This window comes from Peromyscus eremicus, chromosome 14, assembly GCF_949786415.1.
Source record: "Peromyscus eremicus chromosome 14, PerEre_H2_v1, whole genome shotgun sequence".
In the NCBI taxonomy this organism is placed as follows: domain Eukaryota; kingdom Metazoa; phylum Chordata; class Mammalia; order Rodentia; family Cricetidae; genus Peromyscus; species Peromyscus eremicus.
The window spans coordinates 22,346,328-22,360,513 of NC_081430.1; the positions used below are offsets into that span (position 1 = coordinate 22,346,328).

The 14,186-nt window shown below is 44.8% G+C and overlaps 1 long non-coding RNA gene across 1 annotated transcript; it reads left to right on the forward strand.

Annotated features, from left to right (window-relative positions):
• The first annotated feature begins 1,576 nt into the window (after positions 1–1,576).
• On the forward strand, positions 1,577–10,861 carry LOC131924686 (uncharacterized). Its single transcript, XR_009382994.1, has 3 exons — positions 1,577–1,695; positions 2,619–2,747; positions 10,673–10,861. It is a non-coding gene; the product is annotated as an uncharacterized LOC131924686 (long non-coding RNA).
• The last annotated feature ends 3,325 nt before the right edge of the window (positions 10,862–14,186 follow it).

The following is a 14,186-nucleotide window of genomic DNA, read 5'->3' on the forward strand; positions in this document are numbered from 1 at the left end:
TCTCATTAGAACAAAGAACTCTAGACCAGCAGAGGCTATGATCACAAGGACAAGAAACAAATGTTTTTCTACTGGCTCTCTAGAGGCAAAATTGAGTGGCGTTCCCCATTTTCTCTTACTGATCCTAGGTCTATGAATCCTAACTGTGTTAGAAGGAGCATTATATATTCCTTGCCAACTCAGTGCATTTCATAGCCTTTTGAAGGACATTACACTACACTACATTACATACACTACAGGTGTATGAGATATTATTGGCTAGCTTATGCTGTGAAAGAATCCCCTGAAGACTGTTTTTACCGTTCTTTTCTCCTGTGTGATGATAGAACGTTACATGGCCATGTTACTGTGACTGTACATCAGTTGCTGTGAAGTGAGTTCTTTGATTTGAAGCAATACTGTGTGGAATACCACAATGGTGAATGAGGTAATTGGTAAACTTATGGATGAAAAGTTTATTAGAGGCATTGTATACAATATCTATAACCACAGAAAGTAGATTCCAGTAAGAACAAAGCATTTATCTTTCCACAGTGGAAGTGGTCCACATAACAAGGCAGCTGGCTGCCTTGGTTAGGGTTTCTATTGCTGTGTGAAGACACATCATGACCATGGCAACTCCTATAAAGGAAAATTGTTGTTGTTGTTGTTTTGAGACAGGGTTTTTTTGTGTAGTTTTGGTGCCTGTCCTGGATCTCACTCTGTAGATCAGGCTGGCCTCAAACTCACAGAGATCCGCCTGGCTCTGCCTCCTGAGTGCTGGGATTAAATGCCTGTGCCACCACCACATGGCTTAAAGGAAAACATTTAATTGGGGCTGGCTGATAGTTTCAGGGGTTTAGTCCATTATCATCATGGTGGGACATGGCAGTGTGCAGGTAGACATGGTGCTGTAGAAGTTGAGAGTTCTACATCTTGATCTGCAGGCAAGAGGAAGTAAACTGTCCCACACTGAGCATTGCTTGAGCATATAAAACCTCAAACCCGCCTCCGCACTTCCTCCAGCAGGGCCACACCTACCCCAACAAGGCCACACCTCCTAATAGTACCACTTCCTATGGGCGAAGCATTCAAATACATAAGTCTATGGGGGCCATAACTATTTAAACCGTCACACTGGCTAATCGCCTCAGGGAACAGTACATATTAAAGACAAAGTTTCGGTCTCTGCTGTGGCCAATCAGATGCTCCACATTAGCTATGTCCAGATTGACCTTGGAGACTAGAGGTCCATCTTGCTGATCCCATGCAGTCTTCTCCCCTCTACCGTGACCACTGTGCCCAAGAGCTCTTTGGACATACAGCTTGAGGGAAAGACTGGCTGTACCCCATGAGAAGTGTCATGTAGCCAATGTTAAAACTCTCCTCTGAGATCATCCTCTTTTGAGCACTCACGAGGAACACAAATGACTTTTTTCTTTCTTTGCCGATTCAGAGAAGACCATCCACCCATCTCATGCCGGAACTCTCTTGTTGCTAACTTTCCATTCATGTTACTTCCAAGATAGTTACAGCACAAAAGGGAAACTCTCAGTGTTCTTTTTTGCTTCGAAAGGGAAGTATGAGTTTAGGTTCATGTGAGGGTGTGCCTTCAGATGCCACTCAAGATCAATACCGTAAGTATGCTCCCATTCAATGATTGTGGTAGCTAATCTTGGTTGTCAGCTTGACACACCTGGGAAGAGGGAACCTTAAGTAAGAATTATATCCATCAGATTGGCCTGTAGCCACTCCTGTGCGGCATTTTCTTGGTCACTGATTGATATAGAAAGGCCCCACCCTCCGTGGGCGGTGCCATCCCTTGGCAGGTGGGACTGGGCTGTGTAAGGAAGCTGAGCACAGTCCAGTGAGCAGCACTCCTCATGGTCTCCTCTGCAGCTTCTGCTCCAGGTTCCTGCTTTGACTTCCCTTGGGGATGGGCTGCAGTAACCTGTGAGACAAACAGACCTTTTCTTCCTCCAGTCACTTTCAGTTCTGATATTTTACCAGAGCGACAGAAACCAAACCATAATGATGGAGTGCCAATGAGTACGTGTCCAGAGCTTTATGCCTTGAGTCTGACAACACCTGGTTCATGATGAGAAGCTTGGGGAGGTGTGGTAAATGATTGTCTCCAGGAACCACTGCCTTTGATCAACCTAATGCCGTTTCTCAGAAAGAAGTAGTAATCCACAGAGAGTGTCAAGACTCCAAATTCTTCGGATCTGGGTTGTGGTTTGCCAACAAGGGCCTGGAAAGCCCCCAAACAGCATTTCTGTGAGCCACTAATGCCTCAAGCACCACAGCATCTACTTATGAGACGGCCTCAGTGGCAATACAGCTTCCATAGTAGCCTGGACCTACTACAGAGCCTCTTCTTGTCCTAGCCACACTCAAAACTAAGGTCTTCATATACATAGTAATTGGACCAAAGAATTCACCAGACTTAGGCATATGGTGGTCATGTGATCCAATAAGGCCCTAGTATGTGTATGCCTCTATCGTGATTGTAGAGGTGGCCAGAAACATCAACTTTTCCTTCACCCCTGGAGGGACATTTCAATGTGGTCCACACCATTGAACTGTTAACATTTTCACTGAGATGTCTGAATCTTTGTCAATTTTATTTCCCATTTTAGACAGTTTGTTACTTGTAGCTGAGTCTAGTCAGTGTTATGGACCCATGTGGTGCCTTCTGGAAGAGGAAGATATCAAGTTACCCATGGACTGAATTTTAACATCGGGCTAGAGAATCGACTCACTCCAAGGTGAGATCATAAAGGCACAGTGCTAGACTCAGCGGCCGGGAGGAAGGTGCTTGTGATCATCATATTTGTGGGGATGATGACAAGACATTCACCAGCTCAATCATGGTACCCAGGTACCAGGGCCTGTGTTAAATTGCTCAAGCAATGAAAATACATCTGGAATATCTGCTGCTGCCGTGAACGTCTCTTTTGGTTAAGTTTATAATCAAGTGTTCATCAGGTTTCTATACAGGCCAATAGGCAAGCTGAGTGGGGCTATGGTAAGAATCAAAACACCTCATTTTTAGAAGTTCTCGGTGTGGTGGCGTTTTTTCATCAATGTTTAAGAGAATGTGGTGGAAACTCTCTGGCTCTGAAGTTTTCTTTGTGAGAAAATGTGGTGATATTGTGTTCCCCAATATATTGTGCACCCTAATAAACTTATCTGGGGTCAGAGAACAGAACAGCCACTAGAGATAGAGGCCAGAAAATGGTGGCACACACACATTTAATCCTAGCATTCTGAAGGCAGAGATCCGCCTGGATCTCTATGAGTTCAAAGCCACACTGGAAATAGCCAGGCATTAATCCCAGAAAGTGATGGCAGGAAGCAGAAAGGTATCTAAGGCGTGAGGACCAGGAACTAGAGCTGGTTAAGCTTTTAGGCTTTTGAGCAGCAGTTCAGCTGAGATTCATTCTGGATGAGGACTCAGAGGCTTCCAATCTGAGGAAACAGGATCAGCTGAGGAATTGGCAAGGTGAGGAAGCTGTGGCTGGTTCTGTTTCTCTGATCTTCCAGTATTCACCCCAATACCTGGCTTCAGGTTTGATTTTATTAATAAAACCTTTTAAGATTCATGCTACAAGAAAAATTTTAATTAGAAAGTACATTTCTTTAACGGGCGTCGAGCTATCTGATTTTCTCTTCTGGTTTTTGTTTGGATAATTTGAATTTTTCAAGGAATTTCTCCACGACTTCTAAATGGTTAAATTGATTAGTGCAAACATCTCAGAATCCCATCCGGCCGTGTCTCCATGTGTATGGGAGCTGTGGTGCCATCCTCTGTCACTCTTAATGTTAACTGTTTTTATTTCCTCTTTCCCCCTTGATTATTTTTCTCAATCGTCGCTTTGTTCTATTTTATTGATTTTTTTATTATGTTTCTTATTTCTTTGTTTCGATTTGCTCAGGGTTTAATTTTCTCCTCTTTTTTTTGTGACGTGAAAGCTGAGATCTTGAAAGTTAGGAAAATTTCAAGGAAATTAATTCCTCTTTCCAATATAAGCTACATTTTGGGGTGTGTATTTTATTCTAAGTTCTGGCATAGTTGCGTCACACACATTCCCCTGTGTTGTAATCACTATTATTCAGTTTGGAATGTTTTCTAATTTTCCTAGTGACTTCTTTGACCTGGGTTATTTAAAAGTCTGCTGTTTCATTTCAGAACATTTGAACATGTCACACATGTCTTTCTTTCGTGTTTCCAGTTTAATTCCATTGTGGTTACTAAGCCTGTGCGTTAGATCTCGGCTTTTCGAATTTATTTAGACTCACTTTATGGGTCCATTGTGTCATCTTTTCTGGGTGAGCTCTGTGCTCACAAAGAGAAGCTTTACCCTTCTGTTATGTGTACTTTTGTGGTGCTGGGGATCGAACCCGGGCCTTGCATGTGCTGGGCAGGCGCTCTCCCGTCCAGGTTCATAAGACTCTGCTGTCTGTCTATTTGCTGTCTGTCTTGTGTCTTCTGTCTACTGTCTGCTGTCTGTCTGCTGTCTGCTGTCTGTCTGCTGTCTGTCTGCTGTCTGTGCTGTCTGTCTGCTGTCTGTCTGCTGTCTGCTGTCTGTCTGCCTTCTGGCTACTGTCTGCTGTCTGTCTGCTACCTGTCTGCTGTCTGTCTGCTGTCTGCTGTCTGTCTGCCTTCTGTCTACTGTCTGCTACATGTCTGCTGTCTGTCTGCTGTCTGTCTGCTGTCTGCTGTCTGTCTGCTGTCTGTGCTGTCTGCTGTTGGTCTGATGTCTGTCTGCTGTCTGTGCTGTCTGTCTTCTGTCTGCTGTCTGCTGTCTGTCTGCTGTCTGCTGTCTGTCTCCTGTTGGTCTGATGTCCGCTGTCTGTTTTCTGTCTGCTGAGGACCTGCTTCCTGGTTGTATTCTCATGGGACAGAAAGAAAGCGAGTTTGAGCCATGCCTGCTTCTTATAAGGGACCCATCTTGTTCTCACTAAGAGTTCTACCTTCATGACCCAGTTACTTCCCAAAGGACCCAGCCGCAAAGACCATCCCAAAGTGCACTATGTTTCAGCATGAATTTTGATGAGGACACAAACATTCGGACCACAATAGGAGTGTTTCTTGGGATTTTGTTTGTTCTTTATCTGTTGTTTGTTTTTGTTTTGCTTTTAAAAATATTGATTGGAAGGTTCTTTTTCTAAATTAAATAGTTAATTAATTAATACATTTCAGATGAGTGGGTGTTTGGTCTGCATGTATGTCTGTGCACCATGTGTGTGCGGTGCCAGCAGAGGCCAGAAGAGAGTGTGAGATCCTCTGGAACTGGACTGTGGATGGTTGGATTGTGAGCTGCTGCCGTGTAGGTGCTTGGAATTGAACTCGGGTCCCCTGAACAGCCAGTCTTCTCATCCACTGAGCCAATCTCCAGTCCGGATTGCTGTGTTTTTATTGCTGTTTCTTTACCTTTGGTTTTCAGACTTTGGCTATGAAGTTCCTAGATACTTGCAGTTTCCCCAGTGCCTTGGATCTGGAGTTTGAAACGGTTCACCACATTTGGATAATCTGGGCTGGTGTTTTTTCAAACATCTTTTTCTGCTCAGCTCTTTCTTCCCATGCCCCATGGAACTCCATACCTATTAGACGACAAAATTGTCCCATTCACTGAGGTTTTTTTCATTTTTTTAAACTTCCCTTTAGGTTGGACCGTTTCTACCTTCCTTCAAGGTGACTAGTCATATAATCTGAAGTTACTAATCTGCTGCTAAACCCAGCTAGTAAAGTTCTCACCTTATAATTACACTTGCATTTTAGGGATTTCCATTTAGTTCTTTTTTTTTTTTTTTTAATTGTTTCATCTCTGTGCTGAGACTCCATATCTGTTTGTTCATTTTAAGCATCTTTTATTTAGGTCATCAAATGTATTTGTGGTACCTACTTGACAGTCCTTATCTAATCATCTCAACATCCAAGTGGTCTTGCTTCTCTCTCTCTCCTTTACTGTTCTAGTTTGGGTCATAATTTTCCATCTCTTTGTGTGCCTAGTGTTATTTCACAGTACATTATGTACGCCAAGCACTCAGGTCTATATCCAAGTGTAGCACGTAAAGAATGTCAACTTTGCCTGGGAAGTTTGATCCATTCTCGGTCTGTCAGGCCCAGTCCTGTGCTTTGTTGGGGCAGATTTATTTTGGATGTGAATTTGGGATTGCCTGGATTGTATGATGTGATCTTCAGGTTCCTATTTCTAAAGCAGAGACTATGCCCAAGAATAGTTTTACCACAGTACTAACTGAGTCCTAGTCCAGAACTCCAGTGTATCTCCAAGGACTGTGTATCTCTGGTGTTTCCACTCACCTCACATCCCTGCAGCATCAATTTCTGCTAAGTCTCAAGAAGACTTGTTCTGAGCAAGTGCATCTCAGCCCTTACCAAGGATACACAGTGAAGCCCTGCTCCAACTCCGGTGTGTCTCTCTGCGTAGGTGCGTCTTTGGTCCCTGGAATCAAAACTCCCAGCCATTTTAGCAGTCAGGACTATAATCTCTGCCTAGCTCCTTCTCCCTATGCCATGGCAGGAACAGGTCCCCCTGGAGAAAGTTGGGGTAGCTTCTCTTCTCTTGGTAGCTACAGTCTTGCGATGCCCGTTCATTTCCATAAAACAGTTGCTTTGTATGTTTTGTTTAATGTTATAGTTCATTTCGATGGCAGTGTAAATCAGGTATAGTTATCCGGTTGGTGTGAGAAACTGAAGTCCTTAAATATATCTGACAACTATTTTGAAAGCACAAATGCTTATATGGGATGCTTGCAGTAAGACTAAACTTCTATAAAAATATAATCTTTCGTGATCTTTAGTGATGGCTTTAAAAAGTCTAATACCATAATTCACTTACCTATAGCTGTTAGGCCACTTCTGTATCACACAAGAGAGCCACCACCAAGGCACAGAAGCCTGAGTCACAAAGAACCCATCCATACCTAGGCCTTAGGCAATGTGATTTCCTTCCAATAACCTGAATTAAGAGGCTCCGTAATTGTGTTCAGATGGTAATTGATGTTTAGCTACAAAATCATGTAGAGCTGGCAATGGAGTGGATGGACTTCAGAGCAAGCCAGAGTTATAAATGGTTGTGGCTATAGGAAAGAAATAATCATTTGTCCGCAATCTGTAGAGTTCAAAGTCGATGCAGAGAGCAGAACAAATGCTCTGGAAGCAGGGGAAATACAGAGTATTGTCCCAATAAGTCTTCATACTGCTTCTACTGTTTAATCCCAACAAGCGCCTGCTGTAGCTTTCCATAATGCCCATTTTATTTGATATGGTTTCAGTAGCTATTCCTCCCCCACCCCAGCCCACCCTCTGCAGAAGAGTACATGCTAAGCAGGGATGCACTGCAGAGGAAAGGTGTGTGAGGGCAACATAGACCTGACCCCAGCTATGGAGGTCAAAGTAGACTTCACTGAAGGACATAGACTTCAGGTTTATCTACACCAAAAAAGGAGCCAACTAGTGTCTGTGTGGCCTTTAGATGCCCCGGAAGTACTCTTGGGAGTCCATATCATACAGTCTTTGTAAAAAAATTCAACTAACCGACCAACCAAACAAAAACCCCTCTAACTTTAGTTTGCATTGTTTCCCCCTTCCTTTATTGTTTATCTGCCTCCTGTGTGAATGCTGAACTATCTTGTCCTTCAGCCGTTTTCCGTGTTGAGAGTACTAAGTCTTCTTTTCTTGTTTTTCGTAGCTAGAGTTTTCCTGCCTGGCCCACAGTCAGGACAAATCTCTGTCACCTGCCAGTCCCACAGCTGCTCAGACCTAACCAAGTAAACACAGAGACTTGTATTGCTTGCAAACTGTATGGCCATGGCAGGCTTCTTGCTAACTGTTCTTGTATCTTAAATTAACCCATTTCTATTAATCTATACCTTGCCACGTGGCTCGTGGCTTACCGGCATCTTCACATGCTGCTTGTCATGGCGGCAGCTGGCAGTGACTCCCTCCACCTTCCTGTTCTTTCAATTCTCCTCTCTGTTAGTCCCGCCTATACTTCCTGCCTGGCCACTGGCCAATCAGTGTTTTATTTATTGATCAATCAGAGCATTTGACATACAGACCATCCTACAGCAGGATTTGGTTACAGTTTGGACAGGAAATAGTTCCCCAAATACTCATGTACTAAAGACCTGATCTTTTTGCAGAGGGGTTCAGAGCTGGGGCCTTTGAGATGTGCTTGGATGGTGAGGGTTCTAACCACATCAGTACTGACCCATGGATGGTTTCATAGCGGAAGGGGATATTCAGAGATGGTGGGGCCTAACTAAGAGGAAGCATGTTTCTGCTGAGAGTCTCCCTTTGAAGGGTATCCTGTGTCTCCAACCCCCTCCTATTGACGGAAGTATTAAGGCCACTCCACGTAGTTAAAAGGGAGGTTTATTTTGTGGAGTAACTTACAAGTGAAGGGATAGGTTAAAGGGTCTGGGAAAGGTGTAGTGCAGTCCAGCAGTATTGTCTGGAGAACTCTGCTTGGTCTACCTCCAGCATCTAGGATCCAGGAACCAAGAGGCTGGCACATCCAGATCTCGGGTCTTAAGGGGTTCTGTCTCAGCCCCACCTTGTAGGTGTGACAGTTACTGGAAGCCTCAATGGGGGTAGTACTTCCAGGTCAAAGCTGAAACAGCTACCCACTACATACTCCTCCCTGGCTCTCTGTCTCTCTTTTCTGGTTGCCATGGAGTAAGCAGCTCTGTTTGACTGAGTCCTTCTGCCATGAGATCCCACCTCCCCACAAGCCCAAGCTACATTTCTTGAACATTTTGTCACAGCAATAGAAAGCTGACTGCCACAGGTGTGTATGCTAGGTCAGGCAAAGGGCTGCAGTTAAAACTTACAGAAGCATGCTGTTAAAAATATCTATGAAATTAGTCGTATTTTTATGTCGCCCTGGCTGACCCTTTGGTGATCCTTTTATGCCTCTCAGATGTAGAACTATGTTAGGGTCACAGCAGCACTAAATGGGGATCTCAACATTGGGTCTTAACTCCAGCTTGTCTGGTTCCTTTGTGGCCCCCCGCCCTGCATCTTGCTCATTTCTCCAGTCTGTAGAGACGGCACTGAAGGTCTTAATCCTTACTTCACCTCAAAATATCATTATGGAAACTAATGAGATCATATTCATAAGAGGATTTGATTTCTCCGCTGTGGCAAAACATCAAAGAATGAAAATCCACCCAGCAATTGTTGCCATAATAATTACAGTAAACAACAGGACATCTAGAGAGAGAAGCAATTCCCCACTTTTTCTGTAATTGTAAAGGAAATTGAGAGGCAAGAAGATGGTGAAGAAAAAGAGGTCAGCCTGGGTGTGACTGACGTGACATCTGACTCTCCTTTGAAAGTAAGTGGCGTCAGGAGCATCTTGGAAGCTCCTCATCTACTCTGTGGCCACATGCCCCTGTCACTGGCCTCCTGAGAAAGCCCCATAGAAAGCAGCTCTGTCCTCAGTAACGCCTTCGTGTTGTGTGTGTCTAGGGGGCGGGGTAAATGGTGACATCTGGTGTAATGGCGGGATAGCTCAGTTTGAACAATCGATTCCTGTGCCTGGATCTCGGAGTAGAAGACAGACCAGAACAGTATTAAGTTGGAAATCCCCAGTGGAATAAGGGCTGCATTTTACAGGTTTGAGATGGCCAGTGCTTATGTGCAGAAAGCATTCTGACATTCTGTGGCAGAGGTCTCAGGCCTCACTCACTGCATGGGGGCTGATGTTGGCCTTGAAAGGAAAAGCTGGGGCCAGGAGGCAACCAACTATCATAAAAGTAATTAATTGTTCTACTTTTTAATGGTCTGGCAAGACTGCCTTTTGAAAAAAAAAATGAATCACACCAACGGGACCACGATGCCAGACAGACTGTCCATGGGGACGTAAAAGACTAGTCCCTGCTATAAATCATGATAATGAGTTCATTTTTAAGCTGGTTTATGAGGCTGAGAAGTGCGGTGTCACATTATTTTTTCCCTAAATCTCTCACTGCCTCGAATGCTTTTCAGAATTCAGAGGTTAACATTTCCTTTCACAGCCTCCTTCCAGCTCGAGTGGCCGTTGTTTTACCAATCGGGTCTCTCTCCAAAGATGGTTTTAGCACATGGTTTCATGACTCAGCTGAAACCGAACAAGCCCTCATTGTTGGCTTTGTTTTCACGCCAGCATTATTGACAAGCTCTGCCTAACTCTTGGGAAAAGGTCTGTTGTCTGACCAAGCTACTATGGAAACCTGATCCGGGCCGTTTAGAAGCCTAATGCCTGCCCTCTAGAATTTGTGAAGAATTTCGAGGCCAGTCAAACGCAGCTCAGAAAATATTCATCAGGGCAGAGGGTACAGCTTGTTCACACCATTTCACTTTTCATCTCAAATCAGCTGTGCAAATAGACTCACTGGCCCAGGGTGAAGGCGGTACTGCCCGTGGGGTCATTGTAAACCGTGGAGATTTCACTTATTTCATTTCTACATTATTCTGACTAGACAGGGACAGGACATGGAAAAACAAGAGCTTGGCTTCTTTGTAAAATTTTTTCAAAGGAATTCTCCCCTTGAAAACTGATTAGTAGAGGAATACTGTAGCTAACTGCTCCACACCAGTAAATAGATCCTGCAGGTTTGAAAGAAGAGGCCGGAGTACAGTCATTTTTCACCCTCCCATGAGACCCCCTCCCTTCTTTAGAAACCAGCCTGAGGAGAAGGCGAATGCTGGGGACGATGAAGAAAGACTCTGTGCTTATGCTTGGGAACCTTACCTGCCGTCTCTAGAGAGAAGTACGAAGAACGTTCTGCACTATGTCTTGTGAAGGTGTCGAGTCACCGAATTTTCTTAGGCATTTGCTTGCCCACTGTTGAGTGAGCCTTTAAAGGACAGAGGCAGGGTTTATGTGTAAATCTCATCTCAGTGAAATAAGTATTACAAAATGTACCGTGCGGTTAGTCATCGTTACTGGTGAGTCGTATGTCTTTCCTCCACTCCTTCACTCTAGTTAAAGAGATGGTGTCATTAATGTTGGTACAAAAAACAAACACGGAAAGAGGAGTTTAATGCTCAGCATCATTTTGTCTTCCTCCAGCGGACAGGCGCTGGCCATTCCAAGCCCAAGAGACAAATGACGTTGACATGGTTTAGACTTTCTCAGATTTGTTTTCTGGGGAAAGTGCAGTTCTTCTCCCACCCAGAATTTTGTTACAGAATCAAGAAAAAGGCCCAGGGCTTCAGGGAGGTGATGAGATTCCCAAAGACTCAATGAGAGGCAGATTCTGGGGCTGGGGGAAGATAGTTGGATTATAAAATCATTGACTGATTCAGTCAGCAGTCTTTATTATCTACCAGAGGGGGTTCCAGAGGTTGGGGGTACACCCCTAACCAAAAAAGACAAAGGTTCCTGCCCTCCCAGAACTTAAATTCTAGTGGGAACAGTAGAAACAGAATGGATACATAAATACATAAATAATAAGGGGTGGAGCGTTAGAAGGGCGTGGTTCTTACGTTAACAAGAAACGCTAGGGTAGATCCACTTAAGTAGTGCACTCCTGGGGTGATTCGAAGGGAATGTTAGAGCTCACCATCAGGATAGGGAGGGAAGCCTCCAGATGGAAGGGGCAGACTGAACAGAAGCCCTTAGACAAGAGCCTATTGGTGCATCTGAGTATAGAGGCTAGAGGGACCGAGCAGAGCGGGCAAGGGGGAGGGGACAGGAGAGGATGTCTGAGGTGATTGGATGGGGCAGAGTGAGAAGGGATTGAGGCCCCTGTAAGGACTCTGGCTTTTCCTGGGCGCAAAATGGGCTACGGTCAGCTCTTTGGAAAGCATCCTTTCAGCCGCCCCAACAACAGACTCTAGAAGGATGAGGATGAAGCAGGGAAACCAGTAAGAAATGATGTATCGCTTCAGGCCACTGGGGTCAGAGCCGCAGAAGGGGAGAGAAAGTGACGGGGAGAATTCTGACTAATGCTAAAGGTAAAGCCAAACACCTCCTTGATGAGCCGTGAGAGGGTGAGCGCCTCTAGCTCCAGAATACCCTGGTAGACTGAGTCTGGGAGGAAAATCTCACTGGCCAGTGACACCACCGAGAGGCTGCAGCAGCAGTGATAGGAACGGCAGCTCCATCCTGGTTGGCTCGCCTTGGTCCAGACCATCCTGTTCTCCTGTCTTGTCCTCTCCATTTCTCCTGCTGACCCAGATACCATGGTGGTAAGGCAAAATAATACCCAAGTTACTCTTTATGGCTTATTTCTGTATCCTGAAAGTAGATCTACAGCATGTACTGGCAGTTGTTGAACTGGGTGCTGAGCCTTGGAGTCTGGAGCTCAGGCTTTGGTTTGTTCATCCAAGCTGGGATCTCCATCTGGTACCCCATGATGGACTTAGTCCAATCCTGCCACCAACAGACTCCCAGATAAAAACGATTTTGGTTCCTTTTTACAGATGAGGAAATCAGGGCACAAGGGGCTGTCAGAGATTGTACATGAGTCAGAGGTGAGCCATGTTCTTGAGTATGTGGGGCCCATTCTACTCTCTAAAATTGTTCTGTAAAAGTCCAGGAAAAAACTGTGTAAGTTTCTGAGGGTCTTGTAGTCGTTGTCACAATTACTCTGTGATTGCAATGAAACAGTGATTGCAAATACATAAGCAAACAAGAACAGCGTTGTTCCAATAAGACTTGATTTGTGGATGTTGAAACTTGAATTTCATGTATGTCCTGGAACTCACTCTGTAGATCAGGCTGGCCTCAAACTCAGAGATCCCCCTGCCTCTGCCTCCTGAGTACTGGGATTAAAGGCGTGCACTAGCATATATTTTCATGTCATAAAATATTATTCTTTTGACTTTTCTCCAACAATTAAAAAGTATAATCACCACTTTAAATAACTCAGACATTATTTAAAAAGCATGGGCTGTGGACTCCTGTCCTTAGAAAGATCTAAGAATTTTCTGAAACAGTGTGTCAATGAGAGTCTGGTTCTCATAACTATGGGATTTGGAGAAGAGGAAACAGAGGCCCACAGGAGATACTGCTCACCGAGAGCCTCGGTGACTACTGGGTTGCCATCATGGGCTTCCTGTTGGCTCTTTCCTCTCCTCTCACTGCTGCCTGCTGTCTCTGGAGTGCTGAGGGTAACCACATCCCAGGACCTTGCCAGGGTCCATTCTGACCTTTAGTGTGCTCAGTTTAGGCATCTTAGCTTAAAAAAAAAAAAAAAATCTCCACACCAGGAAGGAAATGAAACCTGGGCTCAGAGGAACCAAAAAGAGGACATGGGTGGGGCTTAGTTGCGCATCTTTCAGGAGCCATAGCTTCAGCATGAACGAAGTAATCGTCTCCTGCTAGTCAGTCTGCCTTAACTGTGGCCATCTCAGTATTTTCCCGTGGTCTAGCTCACGCAGAACTGGAGCTCACGAGAACTGGAGCTCACGCAGAACTGGAGCTCACGAGAACTGGAGCTCACGCAAAACTGGAGCTCACACTGAACTGGAGCTCACACAGAACTAGGGTGGCCTGTTGACACAGCTTCTCTTAGTTAGTCTATGGTGAGGGCTCCTCAGCTGGGAGTGACTCAGAACCTGCAACACCTGCTGGATTCGAATCTTCCCAGGATGGAGAAGATGAAGAGTGATCATGGCACTTCTGATTCCACACTAATTGCAAATCCTAAAACCAATATGGCTATCCTGATCTTTTTCTCATGTCCTCTTGTGTATCCTAAATTAAGTATTTTTGTCTGGTTGGCTTTTGTTTTTGGTCAAATCAACTGACTAAAATCATCAAATGAAGTAATATAATGAACCTCCTGGTACAGGGTCACCCAGAAGATAAGTGAGCATCATTGGAGAATGAAGAAGATAGTGTTTGGGAGATCGATGGCCAGATAGATCCTTCTAGAAGTTGAGCTGCAAGTCAAGTGCCTTCTGGGGTGCGCTCAGTATGATACCTGCTCCCCATCCTAGGTTAGTATCCCAGAAAGAGCACCAGTTCAGTGATGGAGAAGCTGAGAAGTCAGGAGCTCATGATCTTGAGGGTTCCCCTGTAGGTAAGGTGGGATTTGGGGCAGTTGAGGGGGCAACGAAGCAGTGAGCTGTGAGCTGGTACTGTTACATGGCGTTGTACACTCTGGGGATGACAGGAAACAAGGGGTCAGAGGAGGAGACATAAAACAATTCTGGAATGTTGAGGTCAAGGTCCAGGTCTTCC